General features: G+C 47.0%; 1 protein-coding gene across 1 annotated transcript in view; it reads left to right on the top strand.

The window, feature by feature from the left end:
• Window positions 1–21,466, top strand: part of rtcb (RNA 2',3'-cyclic phosphate and 5'-OH ligase) — a gene marked incomplete in the record, with an annotated part of 55,901 nt that overhangs the window by 418 nt on the left and 34,017 nt on the right.

Genomic DNA, 21,466 nt, shown 5'->3' with positions numbered 1-21,466 from the left:
ACAGGTAACTACACAGTCATTTAGCAGTGGTTAACTAGTAGAACTATGCTAGCAGTAACTGTCGTCCCGTTAGCCATGTATGGCTAGCAGACTATAACTGAGCAGGTTAGCCTCACAGCATTACAGGTAACCTACCCAGTCACGGTTAGTCATGTTGGCCTAGTGAGGCTCATAACCAGCAGGTTAGCCACAGCATCTACACAGAAACATACACTAGTCATCTCGCATGTGGACATAGTCGACTTAACGTACGCATGATCAACTGTGAGCAGGTCCAGTTTAGCATGTTGGCTAGAAGGACTATTAACGTGAAAGCAGGTAAGTACTCAGCGGCATATACGAGGTAGCACGTATAACAGATCCGCTTTAGCATGTTGGCTAGTAGACTATACACCCGTAGGTTGCCACAGCATTCAGTACCCATATCAGCCGGTTACATGTTGGCTACTACGACTAATAACTCAGTAGGTTAAAGTCACGTTCCTCCCAGAGCATTCTCAGGTAAAAACGTTATACCACAGCCTGTTACCTTTTGCTCAAGCACTTATACCAGCAGGCTTAGGCCTCACGAGCCAAACAGGATGTAGCCATGTTGGCTAGCAGGCTATAACCAGGCGGCTTATGCTCCACAGAATTACAGGGTCAACTATACATTCGTTAGCATGTTGCTAGTAGGCACCTATATCTGCGGCTAGGGGTGTAACGCACTAACGCATTACAGGTTACAACTATACAGCCAGTTAGCATGTGGCTTAGCAGGCTGATAACCGCAGGTTTAACGCTCTCAGCTATAACAGGGTTTTGCAGTTGGCTAGCAGAGCTATGAAGCCAGAACATGATGTTAGCTCACAGCATTGACAGGGCACCAATAACTAATAACAACAGGCATCAGTCTAGCACTGTAGTGGCTTACAGCTAGTCTATAACCAGCCAGGTCTAGTCCCAGCCTTACAGCTTTACGCAATGTTGGCTAGAGACTATAACCAGCCGGTTAGCTCCACAGCATTACGGATTAGCATGTTGGCTAGTAGATCTATAACCACAGGTTAGCTCACAGCTACTTACAGGGACTACACGTCGAGTTAGCAGTTTGGCTAGCAGGGCTTAACCCGGCAGCTTAGCTCCCCACCATACCAAGGTACCTATACTAGCTCAGTTAGCATGTTGGCTCGCAGGTCTATAACCAGCAGGTTACTTCACAGCATTTACAGGTACTATACAGTCCGTTAGCATGTTTTGGCTAGCCAGGCTATAACCATCAGGGACGCTCCCCTCAGAAACCATGAAAACTAACACAACTTAATGTTGTCATAGTAATCAATGACAATGATCCCTGAAACAGCCGTAACAAACAAGTTAATATTCTGTTGAAGTTCGTTTTAGTGATGACCACTATTAGATATGAAATAGTAGCCAAATTCCAGGTGGATCCTAATTAGCATGGAAGCATTTTAAAAATCGATCAAAGTATAGAGCAGCCGTTTGGCCTACGTAGGCATTCTAAGTAACCAATGTCCACAGTTTTTTCTACGGAAGTCCGCAAAGTATAATTTAAACATAGACTGGGTTTTTTCGATAACATCAGAAACTTTTATAAACGATCCAAGCATATATTTATTATTTCTTATATTTACAGCCTCAAGGTCCAGATGAAAAAGTAAACTCACACATTGCAAAAGGGGTTCAGAATACCACACAAATACATAAAAATACTTATACCAAACTGATCCCCCAAATAGCGACAAAAGAAACAAACCATACATACAATCTACAAATTGAAATGTCAAATAATTAAAACAGGTACAACAGTATTCCAGTGACTCGCTGAGTTTTTTGACGAATTCTGATAGCGCTAATTATAAGCATTTAAAAATTGTATTAAATTTGGCTCGGTTAATCGGCAGTTAAATCCCCCCTGTACATAAACTTCCCAGCACAGTGTTGGGGTGGGGGGGGGGGGGATGGACCATTACAGGTACACACCCAGATGGCAGCCACTGGTCCATTCTGGACGCTTCCGCGCTCATCTAAATTCTAAACTGCATACCATTCGTTGAACTCCACCTTTCCTCGGTTTTCTTTGCTTTACTGCAGCTGCAACCAGAGATTTTAGAGCTTCGGTTGAGAGATTTAGGCCCAAACTATAACTGTTATTTTATTTATTTTATTTAGTTATACAGATTCGCACATGTTAGCTGGTTACTGGTACGACTTTAAAAACCGTGCAGGGACTCCCTTCTGATATATACAACTATAATAAACTGGTCAGTCACAAGAACCAATGAAAACTGTGGCTGATATCACCTACCGCAAAGAAAAAACCCTGCTGACGTAGTCGTCATCATCTTATAGATAAGAAACAGCCAGCCGAATTCAGAGGTGGAGATACCAAATGTCTGAAAAGGAATATGTAGCATACATAAAATATAGTGAAACGGTTTGGTCTACTGAGGCGTCCTAAACTTTAATTTACCCAGTTTTTTTCTAATGAAAATCGCACGGGTTTAAATCTGAACATGACCTGGGGTTGGTAAAAATGATTTAAATTGGAAAAGCTAAAACTCTGTTTTTTATACTACACACACATTTAGATAGACTACGATATACGTAAAGAGAGATGTTATCTGATCCCAAGAAACGGGAAATTACGGTGTTACGCAGCAAAATCAGACACCAACCAGAATATACTATCTCGACAATACTAGGAAAACAACTATACATACATACACATATAGCCATGAAAATAAAATATGAACAAAATAAAATAAAATTTGAATATGTAAGGATGGGAAGACAAAAATGTGCACCTCACAACTGCGTAATACTTGCTAAATCGTAAACCTACATGAGGATCCAATACCTTTTGGTTAAGAGATTGGAGGCCCCGAACCTATATAACTGGTGGGTCACTCATTAGTAGACATACCAGTCAGTTGTAGCACATGTGAAATCAGGCAAGGCCTCCCGACACCAGTCCATACGACGATTACGTGAATAGGTCTGTCAGCAATAAATTGCATTTTTGATAAGTGATTACGATTCTGAACTGACCTGGACAAGATGGTGTCCCTCCATACAGTTTCTCTTAAGTTGAAAAGCTCACCCCAATACCCTCAGAGTCTCGTGAAGATTCAAACTGAACTTTCTCCTTGCCGGTGGAGGGCATCTCTACTGGTCAACGGAGCCAGTCTCCCCTGGAGAAGCTAGCTGTTCTGAGGGTCAGCGTCGGCCTCGCCCCGCCTCAGGGCGCCTATGTGGTGGAGGCAGAGTTCAGCTGCAGCTCGGCTGCCGGGTGCTGCAAGCTCGCATTCACAACCACATCAGATTAGCCACTATCCCCCAAGTCACTGCCCTTGGACTTCATTCGTTACTTCATATCATGGTTTCTGTTACCTCCGGCCTGGGTGTCGGGGGGATATCCTCGGTCCAGGCCATGAACCAAATCGGCAACGTGGCGGCACTGCGGGATCGTAACGGCTAGTGGGACACTACACAATGCGTGTCCGACAACAGGTTATGAAGCTGCGGCTCCCCCCGTGATGATAACCAACAAGTTCGATCACCGGCCACTCTTTAGTTAAATATGTAATAATCCTCGTTATAAGTTCAACATGAAACAGACATCTCCACAACACCAAATCACCACCAGACTCCGATGTAAATAGATCCGCCTACACTTTTCACGCATCGTACAAACACACTCTTAAGGGTTTTGTCCTTCAAAGGGGACAGAACTAAATTAAAACTACCAAAAGCCTTCTTGTGGTTCATCTTTCCACTTGTTTCCAACAATCACACACTCGTGGTCTGGTTGCTAATACTCCCCTTAAGATTCCAACCACGCCTGGCCACCTTTTACATGCTGGAGTAATTGCTGGGGGGATGCCTAGCATCTATCCCGCATCACACTGAAAAAGAGCGGCTTCACATATTCATATTTCACGGCCGTAAAGGTGTTGGTGGGAGAGCTAATGCATACCACGCTCGAATACAGATCACTCCGGGCTAAAAAGTACTCGCGATTATTTTACAGGGATCCAGATGGAGTAGGCGAGATATGCGCTCTTATACTCGCTACAAAACAGTTATAGGTGATTTTATACACCTGGCGTCTGTGGCGAATATGCTGGCTCTATACATGCTAAAACGTATTGATTATTTACATGGATAACTCTGGTGAGATATGCTTCTTCTATACATGCGAAAAGTAGTGATTATTTACAATGGAGTCTGGTGGAGATATGCTGCTCAGACATGCTAAAATTAGTGTCGATCCTTATGATTTGTAGCATGGTACAGTACGGCTCCTGGGGAAGTACGTGAAAACATCCGCAGCGAGCGGTGCTCATTACTCGACTCTACCAAGGGAAGTAGAAGAGTCGTGGCGGTCACATATAGTCCCTAAGTGAGCTGGTGGAGGATATGCTAGTCTCGTACACACGGCAAAAGGGTGATCGTGGGGGGTCGCAATGTAATGTTAGACCAGTCATGGAGTCTGGTGGAGAAATGGACCAGCGTTTTAAACTGACTGTGTGTTTAAATGGATCCACAGAAGTCCAGCGGGGGAGGTCTCCGCAGACGTTCACGAGAATATCTGGTCCGGATTTGCGATCGGAAACTGGCCGCCTTCTCGGACTGAGCAACCCCGAAACGCCGGGTGTCTCCAGGTACGAGACACATTAGTCTATTATTCCTCATCCAAACGTAAGAAAAAGTATATAAATATTCCCGAAGAGAAGTCCCTGCACCAACTCTATTGATTTGCTGTAATCACTGCCGGGGTCTGCGTCGGGATTCGACCTTACTGTACGGAGTCCGTAGGGGGGGGGGGCACTGCTGATGACAGAACCTGGACCTAGGGGGGACGTACCATAACCGGTGAAGGAGGCAGCTGGCCCAGGCGCTGTCGCCACCACATCCACCTGGCGGGCGTGTCTCAGAGGTCATACCCATGGGGCCAAGTAATGCGCCAGCTCAGTACCTCGGACGTAGATGCGACGGCCACTCGATACCAATTCACCGATAGCGTAGTATATTTAAAAAGCCGATCTCTGTATACTATATTAAGAAAAAAAATCCAGAAACATGTTACAACTCAGATAATCCCAACATTAGTTATTTATGAGGTTCTCACTAAAAGAATATGATAAGTAATATATGTGTTTTAATTGTCACAAAGACAGAACATCAAAATATATTAAAGTTCTGATAACTAAAAATTAGAGGGCTAAAATCAAACTTCAAGTACATTAAACAATTAAAAATATCCGTGAAATGTGTCAACAGGGCCGATGGTACGATCGTCCCGTCGGTGGTGGCAGACTATGCAACCATCAACACTAAAAGGGACTTGTAGGGAAGCGCGTCCATCTGGGGTTAGACAGCAACTAATGCCACAACACCATCAACATAACATAGGACGTATGTAGAGCGTCCTTCTGGTGGAGGGACATACTACTGCAACTCCATCAACTAACAGGACGTTTAGAGCAGTCCTCTGTGGACAGGACTATGCTACGACCTCACTGACAGGGACGATAATGTAGGAGCGTGCCGTCTTGTGGGACCAAGACTTGCCACACATCCATGCACTACGGGTGACGTGTAGAGCGTCTCTGGGGGACAGACATGCACCCATCCGAACATGGACGTTGTAGAGCGTCCATGGTGACAACTATGCACACCATCACTAACCGGATCGTGTAGAGCGTCCTCTGGTGGACAGACCATGCCCGCCCTCACAACAGGGACGTTGTGAGCGTCCTCTGTTGGACAGACTATGCCACGCCATCACTAACAAGGGACGTATTTGTAGAGCGATAAAACCTACGGTGGACAGACGATGCCAACACCACATAACAGGGACAAGTGGTCGGAGCGTCCTCTGGGGAACAGACTAATCACAACCATCACTAACAGGGACGTTGTAGAACGTCCTCTGGTGGACCAGACTATGCAACTCCATCACCTAACAGGGCAATATTGTAGAGCGTCCTCCTGTGGGAACATACCATATGCCAACGCCATAACTAACCTGGACGTTGGGAGAGCGTCCTCTGCGTGAGCCAGATCATTGGCACCGCAACACCAACAGGAACGAATTGTGAGCGTACCTCTGTTGGACAGGCGCTAAGCAACGCCATCACCTATAACAGGGAGTGTAAGAACTCGTTAGCCGCTTTGCTACAGACTATGCAAGAAACTCCATCACTAACAGGTGGACGTTGTAGACGGCCCATCTGTGCTGGACGTGAAACTAAGTAGCACGCCAATCGAGTAACAGGGACGGTGTAGAGCGTCCTCGGAGATGGAACAGACTTGCAGACTATCTTTTCTTTTACATGATCTGCCGGTTATAAAGTACCGGATGAATTTATCGTCGAAATGCCTGATATCGGCCGAATCTAAATCCGGGGTCAGGAGAAGGGCTCATACTCTGGGGGCGGAGTGCGTCGGGCTAGTAACGTGTCCGTAGGTAACTGGCCATCAAGCACCGTGGGCTGAGACTAGCGATTAGGTGATTCAGTGACCTGGAGGAGGCTCTGGAGATGGGAGTTCTACTGGTCCCTGAGGGAGGGCTACGGCGTCGTGGCCGAGGTGACAGTTGACACTGCGAGAGAGTAGCGGCCGCATGACGCATGAGCCGACCCCCACAAGGTGTCCTCCAAGGCCAAGAAGAGAGGCCCTGCCGCCGCAGGTATCCCATAAGCCCCGGGGGACAGGGCTCTGTTTTACACAGCTCCTATTTACACATGCCTCTATTTACACTGTCTCTGTTTACACATGTCCTCTTTTTACAACAATGTCTCTGTTTAACACATGTCCTCTGTTTACACATGTCTCTGTTTCCACATTCCTCTGTGTACACATGCCTCTATTTGTACACATGTCCTCTGTTTACTACATGTCTTTATTTATACACAGTGTCTCCATAAAAAATTTACAACCATGCTCTATTATTACCAACATGTCTTTTCATTTACACATTTCTTTATTTACACATGTCTCTGTTACACATCTCTTTACATTTTCACATGGTCTTTATTTACACGTCTTTATTTACCCATGTCTATATTTACACATGTCTAGATTATTTACACATTCTCTGTTTGGACACGATCTCTTTATTTACCACCATGTCTCTATGGTTTACACATAGCTTTTATTACCACAGCCCGATGTTTTACAATCTTTATTTACCACCACGCCTCTATGTTTACACATAAGTCACTTTTATTGTACCCTCGGCTGTGTGTTTTACACACATATCTTTTAGTTTACGCAACCCTCTATGTTTACGACATATCTTTATTTAGCACCATGTCTCTAATGTTACACATATTTTATTTCACCCTCTCGATTTACACATGTCCCTTATTTTATACCATACAGACAACAACGCCTCTCTATTTACCGCATGTTCATATATTTTACACGCCCTATGTTTAAGCACGGTATCTTTATTTACACTGCTCTATGTTTAACACAAATGTCTTTAATTAATTAACAACCAAATCTCTATTTACACATGTCCTTTATTTACCAGACCCTCTATTTTACACATATCTTTAACTTTACACGCCTCTATATTTTACACATAGTCTTGATATTTACAAACGGCCTTTTATTGACACCAAAGGTCTTTATTTTAGTTATTAATCAAATACCATCTCAGCAGCCTACACTGCAACAGCTAAAGCCGCGTAACCCAGGTAAGAGATACTCTGAGATGGAAAACGCATCGGGGATTGTTGTCATAATGTTGCGTCACGCGGCCTGGTACATTGGGGCTTAAAGGACATATTATTATTATAGGTAAAGGTGGAATATTACCTTTTCATGTCTAGTTAAAGTCCCAAAACAGTCATCTAACGAATGGCCCGGTGTTTTTAATCTCAGGTCTAACACTTAGCTGGGCAGCTTGCTCGTTGTTTCCTGACAAATCAGTCAAGGGTCTAGAGCGATCTAGATATACATTTAAAATCACCTTTAACACTTGTCCAAATGTAGATAATGAACCGGCGACTGCATCTGAAGTAGGACCGGAAAGGCATCGGGACCAGACAGTCTGGTAGACCTGGCTAGTGGACCAAGTCTGGTAGCGACCGGCTACCCTATGGAGGCCAGAGTCTGGTAAGAACCGAAAAGGTGAAACTAGTGGTACCAAAGAGTCCTGGTAGAACCGGGCCTAGTGGACAGAAGTCTGGTAGGACCGGCAGCTCGTGGACGGAAGAGTCTGGGGGGTATGATCCGCGGGCTATTGGACCCATAGTCTGGTAGGGTACAACACGGGCTAGGAAAAGTGGGACCCAGTACTGTTAAAGGACCAGAGTCTGTAGGGACCAGGGCTAAGGGACCCCGAGACTGTTAGACGCGGTGCTGTTGGAGGCCAACGGGTTGGATAGGACCAAGGGGGCTAAGGAGACCAAGAGAACACTTGGAAGTAGGACCAGGGCCTAGTGGGGGGGTAAGACCAGAAATTCCTGGTAGGAAACCTGTGCTGTAGTGGTACCAGAGGTCTGGTATGCCCGGGGCCTATGTGGAGGCCCAAGGGGTGCTGGTGGGGGGGACGCGGAGGGCTAGTGGACCGCGAGTCGCGTGGTAGGAACCCGAAGATCTTGAGTAGAGACCGGGAGCTATGGCCAGAGTCTGGTAGGAGAACCGGAGCTAGTGGGACCAATAGAACCGGTAGACGGGGCATCACAATCAGGTCCCCGTGGGAGGTAAGGCGACAACCGGGGAGTAGGACCGCTCCTGGGACTAGATGAGACGGCAAGGGGTCCGGTTAGGGACTGGGCAATAGTGGAAACCAGAGAGTCGCCGGTAGGAAGACTGTGCGGTAGTGGAGCTCACAGAAGTCTGGGGTAGGGAACCCGAGGAGCTAGAAATGCCCCGATTCCGGTTGTAGGAGCACGGGCTAGGGAACGCAGAGTTCCTGGTAGGAAAACCAGAGTCTGGTAGGACCGGACTAGTGGCCAGAGTCTGGTAGGACCGGGCTAGTGACCAGAGTCCTGTTTAGACGTGCAGTGTAAACCAGAGTCCGGTAGGACCGGGCTAGTGGACAAGAGTCGGTAGGACCTGGGCTAGTGACACCGCCGGTATGACTGGGCTAGGACCAGAGTTTGGTAGAAACCCGGTGCTAACCGGACCATAGAATCTGGTGACCCAGAGTCCGTTAGGACTGGGTAGGGCAAGAGTCGGGTATGAGGACCGGGCTAAGGGAACAGAGACCTTGGTTATCCGGCTTAGTGGACCATAGTCTGCGTATTACCGGCTAGATGTACCAGAGTCTTGTATGACCCCGGGCTGTGGGAACCGGGGAGGGTGCTGGGTTGCAGGGGTGAAAAGCCAGAAGCTAGGGTGGACCAGAGGGGGTGCTGTTAAAGAAACAAAGCAAGTCTGGTACGGCACAACGGGCTAGTGTACGACCAAAAGAGGGTCTGTGGGACCGGGCTGTACGAGAACCAAGCGAGTACACCCGGGTAGGCCTTTGGTGCTAATGCCAGAGTCCGTTAGGGACCGGGCATAGTTGGCCCTGAGTACACGTAGGACCGGTGCTAGAGGAGCCAGGTTCACGGAGGGACGTGCTATGACCTAGTCCCGGATAGGACTTGGCTAGTGGACCAGAGTCTGTAGACGCGCGCTACTTGACCAGGCGGACTGAGGACTCGGTGCTAGTGGACCGGAAGTCTGGTAGGGAACCGGGCCCTAGATAGTGGACCCAGAGTCTGTGTAGGGAACAGAGCTCTGGTTAGGTCGACCGGCCTTGTGGACGCAGAGTCTTGTAGGACCTGGTGCTAGGGACCAAGTCCGTTAGGACCGTCGGCGTAGTGGACCAGAGTCCGGTAGGACGAGGGTAGGTAGACGGGAGTCCGGTAAGGCACACCCGGGCTGTGACCAGAGCCGGTAGGACACTGGGCTAGGGTAAACACCGAGTCTGGTAGACCCAGGGTAAACGGACCAAGTCCATGGTTTAAAACAAAGGACCAAGTCCGGTAGGACCGTGCTCAAACTAGGGTGGGACAACAGAGGGACAATGGTAGGACCCTGCTAGTGGGACCAGTGTCCGGTAGTACGCGAGTCTAACGGACCAAACCTGGGCTAGGTTTGCAAACGACGTGGTTCACCGTGTTGGCCAGCCTGGGACTCGGGGAGCAGGAAACCAAACACTGGAGGCTGGCAGGAGTCCGTTGGGTTGTGACGAGGATTCTACACTGCCTAACGCCGCGACAAGGGAAGATGGGCAGATCGAGACCCACATCCATGTGTGTTTGATGAATCCACAGCGGCAGCCGGGGGCTGGGCACCAGTCGCCCGCCACAGGTAGGTGTGTGTTATGTGCAGGTGTATATTGGCTGTGTGCTATATGCGTGTATATGTGTATGGTGTATTATGCTTGTATATTTGTGGGTTGTATATATGGTGTATAGGTGTGTGTGTGTAAGTAATGACGTGTGTACACTTGCGTGTAATATATGTGTGTGGTATTATGCGTTCTAGTCTGTGTGTTGTGATAGCTGGCGAGTGTATATGTGTGAGATGGATATATGCGTGGTATGTGGTGTGTATATACTGGTGGGAGGTATTGGTGGGTATAACATCGTGTTATAGTCCGGATGATACCACGGCCCTGACCCGACGTTACCGGAGGGCGTCCAGAACGGGGGCCGCGCCGGTTCTAACAGATTTGTTTAGAAAGGATGCTCTGGTTCGGGTCGGGTTCGGCGTCACTCAATCGCAAACATTTTGCATGTTAAAACAGCTGATTATGGCGGTACGAATCGCTTGTTGCCCCGGATGGGTGGTCAAATATGATGCGCTCATCGGTTACAGTTCCGAATGCCTCCGTACACCTGCTTAATAAAAGCGGCTTTTCCACACCAACAAACGTACATGTTGGTCATTAGTATGATAAACAATTCGATTTTAACTGTGTCGAGGGCTCGGAGATCGGAAGTTTGCGGGGAAGGATAGACTGCTCTGTCGGACGGCTGGGCGCAGTGGGCTTTGGACAGAAAAATCCGGGCCGCGAGTAAGTCCGCACATCTAGTGTTATCTATGGGGGTATTGAATTATATGCCAGAAGAAGGTACCTGTTGCATGTATGTTGAATAGTATCGTTGGGGTGACTATGGGGCACTGCTGTATATAATAATTATGGTTATATGACTCAGTGTATATGCATGTCGTTTTAGTACTGTGGGTCGGTCATGCCGGTCTCTAGTGAATGATGTTACGATTGCCTTCTATGTGGCGTAGATGTATAATGACAGAATGTCTATGTATTGATGTAATGATGCAATGTCCCTTTGTAATGTGTATGTGGCGTGTCCTACTGTGTTGTATATGCCTAGTCTTTGTATGTGTATATGCAATTAGTCCTATGTGTGTGTATAATCGGTCTATGTGTGCTGTATAATTCTACACAGAAGGTCCTAATTGTATGTAATAATCATGTCAATGATATGTGTACGATGCATGTCTACGTGTGGGATATGGTGATGTAAGCGGGGTGATTGTGTATGATGGATTAAGCTCATGTACATATGACATCTACAATGCACTAAGAAAGAACCACTAAATTCCATCACATCTCTCTCTCTCTGCAGGAAGAATCTCTCTCGTCTCTCTCTTCTCTCGCTCTCTCTCTCGTCAACAAAAAAGGGCCAAAAAGGAACATACAATTCAGTCATCATTCGCCATATCGACAAATCCAAATGCAGATCCTCATTGCATCAACGAAAATCTCTCTCAGTCTCTCTACGAATCGAATTTGGGCCAAGAAACGCGTACGGTGATATGCCAAATGGAAGGACTAGGCACAAATGACAGAAAAGAGACACGCGTGGATCGTGACCAAACGACGACGGCAGCTGGCGTGTCACTGCCCGCATCATGTCCCCGGAGAAAGGCCAAGGAACAACAACTGAAGGTGCATGGCGGCGGACCGTACAAACGCCTGGGATCAAAGCCGCATCGTAATCCATGGACACTTCCTACAAAACCCGCCAGGTAACAACAGAAAACCGGCCGAGCATCATAAGAGGACGATGGAGGGGGGGTTACACTCTGGTTAACTTTATGTTCTAGTGACCATTTAGATTGGACTCCGCTACAATTCATCATGACAAGCTTTAGAGGGGTTACTAAGTAATACATTAGGTCTCTATTTAACTTTAGAAGTTACACCACTACATATCATCCTGACATCTTTATTACTAGTTTACTTTAGTTACTATTTACGTTAGGTAATAAACTAGTTAAACTTTAGTGTACTCTCGCTAAAATTCAGGCTGACCGACTTTAGTTGACTAGTTACTTTAAGGTTAGCATAAGTTAACTTAAATATTCACTCCAACATACAGTCCATGACTGAGCAGCTTGTGACAGTAATACTAAGTGTACATTTAGTTACTCCGCTATACAGTAACCTAGAACAATTACCGACTACGGTCCTCTGAATGTCATTGATCAGTGAGATTATGATGTCCCTCATCCGCTGAGATGAATGAGGCATCATACAATCCGAGACTCTGAAGATAAGGATGTGAGTGTCAATACTGGGCACTGAAGAGTAAAAATGATGAATTTCATACAGCTCTGAGAGGATGATGAATCACTAGATCAGACTGAGATTGAGTGATGAATCCACAGATGAAATACGTCATGCATAGTGAGAGATATGTCAATCATATCAGCTAGACGAGGGAATGATGTGCAATAATTCGACACATTCCAGCAAAGTGATGAATAGTACAATCGAATCAAAAGCGAGAGGATGCCATGTAACAAGATAGTGGTCACTAGTACATTTTACAAACTAGCACAGTTAGAACAATCGTGGTCTGAGATACAATGAAAGAACTAAATACTGGTATAGTGCCTCGTAAGGTATCTTTCCCAGGGACCTTGCTCGTAAAAGGTGTATTAACGCAAAGCAAACTGGGACGGAGCCGTGTTCGTACTCATTGCGGGACCTAGCCACGAAGACGTCGCACGATACTACAGAAAAAATGTTTCGCAACAAAACAGTCCGCCAAAGTCGAGGAAAACACATGGTGGACGGGAAGGAACAAATGAAGTACTGGCATTGGGGAAAAACTGGCAATGCTAGACTGCGAACACCTGCCAGCACCGGGAGGAGGCCAAAATCCACCCGAGACCTGTCCCCCCCCACCCGGCAAAAGAAAGCCAAACCTCATCCCCGTAAAAAACGTACCAGGTACACTTCTATAGACTAAACTACTTTTTAGGCAGTGTATCAAGCCAGCATATCTCCACCAGACTCAACCAATGTAAATAAATCAACTCTTTATTAGCGTGTATGAGCATCATATCTCCACCAGGACTCCATGTAGAATAATCACGGGCTTTGTAGCAGTGGTATAGAGAGCAATCTCCACCCGACCCTGGTGGGCCTGTAAATAAGGGGTCACTACTTTTAGCGTGTAAGAGGCAGCCTATGCTCGGCACCAGACTCGCATTGTAGGAGGATACGGTCCACTGCTATTGTAGCATTGATAGAGCAGCCTAGGTCTGCCCCGCGCGCGTAACCATGTGCCTAATCACTGCACTTTTGCGTGTATAGAGCAGCAGAGTCTCCACCAGACTCCATGTAAAGGATAGGTGCCTCCTTTTAGCAGTGTTTAGAGGCAGCACATCTCCACCGATCCAGTCATAATCCTGACTGGAATTTATAGTGTATAGCGTGTAAGAGCAGCACATCTCCTACCAGACTCCATGTATATAATACTACTTTTAGCGGGTGTAATAGAGCGTCAGCATATCATACCACCATACTCCATGTAAAGTAATCACTCTTTTGGCGATGTATAGAGCAGCACATCTCCACCAGACTCCATGGGTGAAATGATCACTACTTGTTCCGTGTATAGAGCACATGTCTGCGCAGCTGTAAGCTGGTTGAATAGAGTTATTGGTCAACCAGACCAGATGGTGCTTGGTTGGTCGCCAGTGGAAAGATGAACCGAAGATGGCTGGTAGGGTGCTGTCCACTTTACACAGGGTAAGAGTGTGTTGGGGTGGTGGTTCATGTGAAAAGGTGAGTGATTATTGGTTGTACATGGGAGGTCTGGTGGTTTTGTGACGGTGATCTTGATTGATAGAGCCTAAAAGGATCTTCTCTTTACGAAAAGGGCGAGTCTCTTTAGGGTATCCTTTCATATGTGTGTCACACACGTTAGAATAATAATCTCAGTCTGTCAAGCGTCAAGCAACACAACTAGTATTGGATACGATGCTGACGGTGATCGTTAATAACAACCTTCAAAAATAGCTGGGGCAGCCACTGTAAATAATGTTTCAAACCTTACCCACGTCCAAAAACAGTGGACAAAACCGATCTCATTTAACGGCCTTCCAGTAGGAGGGCGGTTAAGAGGAATCACCTGGTGTGTGGTTTGAATGTTTTGGGTCCAAGCTCACGGGGTCAGCCGGGGGTTTGATCGGGAAGGGACGATGGAACCTGCAGCTGACGTCCTCACCGGGACGAACAAGGCATACGGAGACATTCGCAGGGGCCCCCCCCCCAAAAAAAGGAGAAAAAACCGAAAAAAAAAAAAGCCCCGCCGGAAAGCGGCCCCCTCGGCGACGGCACCCACACGCCCCACACCACCCCCCGCCCCGCCGGCCACGGTGTCTCGGAGACGGTAGCGGTCTTTATAGGTTACTTCACGGGAAAAACCGTCTGCAGGATTCACTCCAAACAACAGAACCTGTAGATACTGCACACATCCGCCTTCAAAAGATGGTACACCCCTACGCACTGTACACTGCCACTTACACACTGTGGGCATCATGGTTTTACCACTGCACACACTGCAGCACTGTACACTGCCCACTTGACAAGCTGACACGCTGTGCACATTACACTGCCACTTAACACAACTGCCATCGTACACACTGGCACACACTAGCCAACTGTCACTGACCCCTGGTACCTACACCTTGAACCGGCATTTACAGCGGCACCTTACGACTGTGCCCGACTTCCACCACCCACTGTACCCCGTACCACTTACACTTCACCTTACACTGCACACGTTACACTGCGCCTTACAGCAACCCACTGTGCACACTTACACACTGCACACTTGGTCACACAACACACTTACACACTACCCCTGCACGTACAGCACTACGGCAGCACGGTATTACACACTAGCACACTTCACACTAGCCCGCCTAATAACACTGCACACAATGATCACACACACTGCACAATAAACACTGCACACTTACAAACACACTTAAACAACCCTTTACCCTGCCTTACACACTCACACTTGCACTACACACTGCACCTTATCACTACACTTACACTAAGGCAGCCTTACACTGCACCCTGCACACGTTACACACGACCGCTTACCGCTGCAACTTACACACGTACACACTTACAGCTGCACACTTAGCGACACTGCCCAACTTAACACGAGACCTGCACCTTACACTGCACACTTGGACACTAACCACTACCGCTGCAACTGCATCACTACTACACTGCACACTGAACACAATCTTACACACTGCACACGGTTACACGGCAACACTTACAGAACACTTACACCGGCGGCACAGCTTACAAACCTGCAAGCAACAGGATAGACACTGTTCGGGGGGGCAACCTTACTACAAGTAGGGCAGCGACACATACACGGCCCCCTTACCCTCAGACACTGGCACACCGTTACACACTTACACTGCACAGGGCTTACAGCCCTGACACACTTAAACAGGCACACTTACAGCACTGCACACTTAGACTACAGGCACGGGTCACACTTACACACTTACACACTGCCAATACACATCTCCAGCCCACTTACACACGCACAAACTTCACTGACCACTGCACACTGACACACTAATCCACACTTGCAACACTTTACACACTTACACTGCAGCACTTACACCTGCAACACTTACTGCACATTTAACACTGCACCTAAGACCCAGCCCCCCCACCCCCGGAAAGCCAAATTACACCTGCACATTTACGCACATGCACATGTTAACTGTGTAAAACTTTTTGAACTTCTCAGTGAAACCAAGAATAAGGTAAGTTTGAAAAATCCTAAGAAACCGTCACTCAAGTTGCTAGAAATCGGTTGGCAGTATAGCCGGGTTTGGGTGATTGTTTCCGCTGTGATCTTGTTTCAGTTCCGCGCGATGTCCCCGGGGCCAGTCCGCGCAGGAACCTGGCTTGGCCAGGACGTCGCTGGCCAAGGGCTGACAGGACCGCGTGCACCAGGGGGGCATCGCCCATCCTTGATGTATAATAGTCGGGCCAGAGGGGTGAAGGAAACAAATGAGGAGGGATATGCAGGGTGGGAGGAGGGTAAAAGAGAGTCTACTAGGGGGAAGGGCGGAAAGGAGGGTGAGAGAGTCCGTCAATAACCAACATGAGATATGCGCAAAGTAGTGGGACCTTTCCTTGATACAGCAAGATAAAAAAAGCAGTGAAAAAGGTAAAGGTTAGATACCATAGGGGTATGAGGTAAGTGGAAACCGTCTAATATCTCATAGGTGATCTAGAAACAGGAGAATGGGTACAAAGCGCCGGGTTGATTTGACTTCCAGTAAGAAAACGGAGGCTGTCAAGAAATGTTAAATAGACCATGCAACACAAAAGTAACACAGGGACATAAGATCGGTCAACTAGAGAAATGGCATCAAGATGGTGTGATCTGCAGGTAAAGTATCAAATCAGAAGCTAAGAAACTAGGGTTCCATCGGGGAAAGCTAGTCATAGGTTTCCTGACTACAACTCGGGGCTGAAAATCCCCACTGGATAGATGCCACACGTGTCACTGATTAAATAACGACTATGGCTAGCCAGGTACCCACGGTTGCATCTACTCGGTGAATCATCAGGTGACCAATAGAGTATGGTATAACGAAGAACTTATAACAGGCTACTCTTTAAGCCGGTCCCATATACACACCGGTCCCCTTTATGAGCGTCTAACATCCTAGAGCCGCTCGCATCCGTATCTGTATAATATAAGCCGGGGCAAGGATTCAATAAAGACCTGGCTCTAGTTCTGTTCGCCAAATTATGAGCAGGACGGGAAGAATCTAGACGCGGTTCATCCTTGATTAGGGGTGTATAACGAAATCGGTAGCTATACCTGGCTCTCTTCTGTAAAGTTATATGGGAGTGAGTCCTAAGAACCTGCTCGGTAAGCGTCTAGATCGAGCATTAATAGATTGGGGTCTAATGAAGAGCGGCTCTATCTGTCAGGTTCAATAGAGCGTCCATCTAATACCGTGGCCACATTCTACAGGTAGATTCATAGAGAAAGAAAAATGGTACCAGGCTAAAAGAACTATGGTAACTAGAAAAGAAGAAAAGAGGGAAATGAAAGGAAAGGATGCCTAGGACACTGCTCTAAGCTGGAAGAGGTGTAGACTCAGAGCTAAGAACATCTTGAATATATTAAAGAAAATTAGTCAGGTATACAGAAGAAAAGTTAAGGAAATCTAAATCCACTAGAAAATGTGGATAAATACGAAGGGAGAAGATTTGAAGGCAATATGTGGACCACTAAGAATCGAATAAACAAGCAAGAACAGAATCGGGGGGGACAAATACCACCGGGGACTAATACGCATCTTTCTGAATATGGGTGTACATGGTAACACCTGACTGATCTAATACGAGAATAGGGTAAATAGCTTAGTCAGATAAAAGAGATGTGAAAATAAAGGAAGAAATACGCAAAATCTGGATCACATAACAGAGAATCTGGTCCAAACCGCGCCGGTCGACTACCAGACTCTGGTCCAACTAGGCTGTTCCCTCATGTGTGGTCCTCCATGGGTGGATTTTCCTCATTTATGTCCTCCATGTTTAACTCCTCATTTCGCCCTCATGTTTTCCTCATGGTTGGGCCCATCATGGAGGTGTGTCGCTCGATGTTGATACCCCCATAGGGGTGTATTGGTTGATTGTGTTCCCGCAGTGTTGTGCTGGGCGCGGCCAGGTGGTGAGTGACAACGGCCATGGGGGGGTATTGTCCCCGAATGGGGATGTGTGCACCCGGGGGGCGGGGGGGGTGTGCGCCGTGGGGGGCGGGGGGGGGGGGGGGTGTGGGAGGTGGGTGGGGGGGGGGGGGTGGGGGGGGGGGGACCCGTCGGGAAAGAAGGGGGGGGGGGGGGGGAGGGTGTTTGCCTCCATGTTGGGGGGGGGTTACGCCGCAAACAATAAAAGCGGGGAAATGAACGGAAGTGTAGAAGGGAGCGGAAGAATACAAGAAGGAAACACCGTAGTGTAGTGGGGTAGCACACCCATGAGGATTGGCCAAGAACTACCAACGAACCCAAATAAAGGTATTAATAGGGTGTAACTGAGTACCCCATGGTTATTGCACTCAGCCTGGTGACCTCGGGTCCATATAAGATTCAAGACCTCTCGATGGTATTACGTGCCCCTCAGTCTCATGATAAGAAACACATCGGGGGGATGCCATGGTGTAACACAAAGGCGAAACCGCAAATGTATATATGGTACATGCCACGTGCCGTCAGGGTGTCTCTAGTTCACGCATTGATAAGGGGAAGGAGGGTCACAACTCAGTAGAAAGGTATACATGAGAATAGCCGGGCGAACAATAGAAAAAAGTCATGTGGGGTGTTTAAGGATAAGAGATGTGATAATCAGTACGCCCAACAAATAACATGGCAACATAATATGAAAAAATATCTGCGGCAGCCACATACGGCCTCCTACGACAGTCTTGGTCTTAAACTGCGCACGCTTGGTGTCCACTAGCACTCCGGTCGTGTAGCGGTATTAGCCGTTAATTTTTTGGGTCGGTTATTCGGGTAGTTGGTATTCCGCTATTGGTAAACAACATGGGAAAGTGTTGTTGAAAATGTGTTGAGTAAAGTTACACTATTAACCAGTCTGATGATTATCATCAACATCCTTTTACTGCCTATGATTTTTAGGGGTCTCATATTCCTCATTTGGGTGCGTCTACTTTAAAAAATCTAGACGCGAAGGACATTAGGGGGTGGGATGAGGCATTTCCTATAGCCATTGAGTTTTATTGACCATCAATTCCAAAATAATCAACTAGCGTACAAGTTATACGTTCAGGGTAGTAGATACGTATTGTTCGAGCAACCAGAAGGGGGGACCAAAAAAACGTGAAAAACAAGTTTAACAAGACGTTTAAGAATTAAAAAAGGCACCTACCAATAGCCCAAGCCTCGATTTTGATCCATCTTAGCCAGTAGGTTAGCTCACAGCATTACAGGTAACTATACAGTCAGTTAGCATGTTGGCTAGCAGGCTATAACCAGCAGGTTAGCTCACAGCATTACAGGTAACTATACAGTCAGTTAGCATGTTGGCTAGCAGGCTATAACCAGCAGGTTAGCTCACAGCATTACAGGTAAGCTAGCCAAAACATGCTAACGGACTGTATAGTACCTGTAAATGCTGTGAAGTAACCTGCTGGTTATAGACCTGCGAGCCAACATGCAACTGACTGATTACACTGTATGTGTAGAACCTTGGTAGCCTGTACCACTGACTGCTGAGAGTAGTTACTAATGCTGGGTCAGCGTGGTTATAGCCTGCTAGCCAAACTGCTAACCTGACTGTGTAGTACCTGCTAAGTAGCTGTGAGCTAACCTGCTCGGTTATAGCTACTAGCCACACATCTAATCCGTCATGCTGTGGAGCTAACCTGCTGGTTATAGTCTACTAGCCAACATGCTAACACTGTAAGCTGGTGAGCTAACCTGCTGTGTTATAGACTAGCTGTAAGCCACTACAGTGCTAGACTGATGCCTGTTGTTATTAGTTATTGGTGCCCTGTCAATGCTGTGAGCTAACATCATGTTCTGGCTTCATAGCTCTGCTAGCCAACTGCAAAACCCTGTTATAGCTGAGAGCGTTAAACCTGCGGTTATCAGCCTGCTAAGCCACATGCTAACTGGCTGTATAGTTGTAACCTGTAATGCGTTAGTGCGTTACACCCCTAGCCGCAGATATAGGTGCCTACTAGCAACATGCTAACGAATGTATAGTTGACCCTGTAATTCTGTGGAGCATAAGCCGCCTGGTTATAGCCTGCTAGCCAACATGGCTACATCCTGTTTGGCTCGTGAGGCCTAAGCCTGCTGGTATAAGTGCTTGAGCAAAAGGTAACAGGCTGTGGTATAACGTTTTTACCTGAGAATGCTCTGGGAGGAACGTGACTTTAACCTACTGAGTTATTAGTCGTAGTAGCCAACATGTAACCGGCTGATATGGGTACTGAATGCTGTGGCAACCTACGGGTGTATAGTCTACTAGCCAACATGCTAAAGCGGATCTGTTATACGTGCTACCTCGTATATGCCGCTGAGTACTTACCTGCTTTCACGTTAATAGTCCTTCTAGCCAACATGCTAAACTGGACCTGCTCACAGTTGATCATGCGTACGTTAAGTCGACTATGTCCACATGCGAGATGACTAGTGTATGTTTCTGTGTAGATGCTGTGGCTAACCTGCTGGTTATGAGCCTCACTAGGCCAACATGACTAACCGTGACTGGGTAGGTTACCTGTAATGCTGTGAGGCTAACCTGCTCAGTTATAGTCTGCTAGCCATACATGGCTAACGGGACGACAGTTACTGCTAGCATAGTTCTACTAGTTAACCACTGCTAAATGACTGTGTAGTTACCTGTAATGCTGTGAAGATAACTGCTGGTTATTAGCCCCCTGTAGCACCAACATGGCTAACTGACCTGTTACCAGTGTTACCTGCTAGTTATACGTCTCTAGCCAACATGCTAACGGACCTGTGTTACGTACCGGTCACAACAATGCGTGAGCCTAACCGGCTGCTATGCATGCGTACACGGCTTAACAGCGGTGGCTTTGTCCCGGGTCCGCTCCCTGTCCCTGTGGCGGAACAAACTACCGCCTTGTTAATTCCTCACGGAGTGTCTTGATCCAGCTGTCTCCAGGTACTGCAGCTCCTCGTTGTAACTCCGAAATCATTGTCTGACCAGAGAAAGATCTAAATTAAAAGAGTTTAAATGCTGGCGATTTTAGGAAACTTCCTCAGCGACCAAGTGGATCGTCGGAGGCGACATTAACGGCACCAAGCCCACACGACGCGTTGTCACCTATGTCCGACCAGGGAAAAAAACGAGAACGATTTTGTTTTCATTCAAACGTATGCGTAACGTCTTGTATTCCTTTGTGGCATTATTGATACAGTATCTCACAGAGAGTGTGTATTGTAGGTATGTCGCACACAACTGGTTCTTGCCCAATATTACACTTTTATCAATACACCACTAACACATAAGACAAACCCGCTGATTCACAAAAGTCCACGGGAGACGACAGCAGTGAAACAACGATAATCAAGTGCGCTTTATTTTTTGATACAACTTCCCATAAGCCTGTATTATCTATTATTATATTAACTTCGT

Source organism: Etheostoma spectabile, unplaced genomic scaffold (assembly GCF_008692095.1).
Source record: "Etheostoma spectabile isolate EspeVRDwgs_2016 unplaced genomic scaffold, UIUC_Espe_1.0 scaffold502, whole genome shotgun sequence".
In the NCBI taxonomy this organism is placed as follows: domain Eukaryota; kingdom Metazoa; phylum Chordata; class Actinopteri; order Perciformes; family Percidae; genus Etheostoma; species Etheostoma spectabile.
Note: the sequence above shows the minus strand (reverse complement) of the source record. Positions and strands in the feature narration are given on the sequence as shown.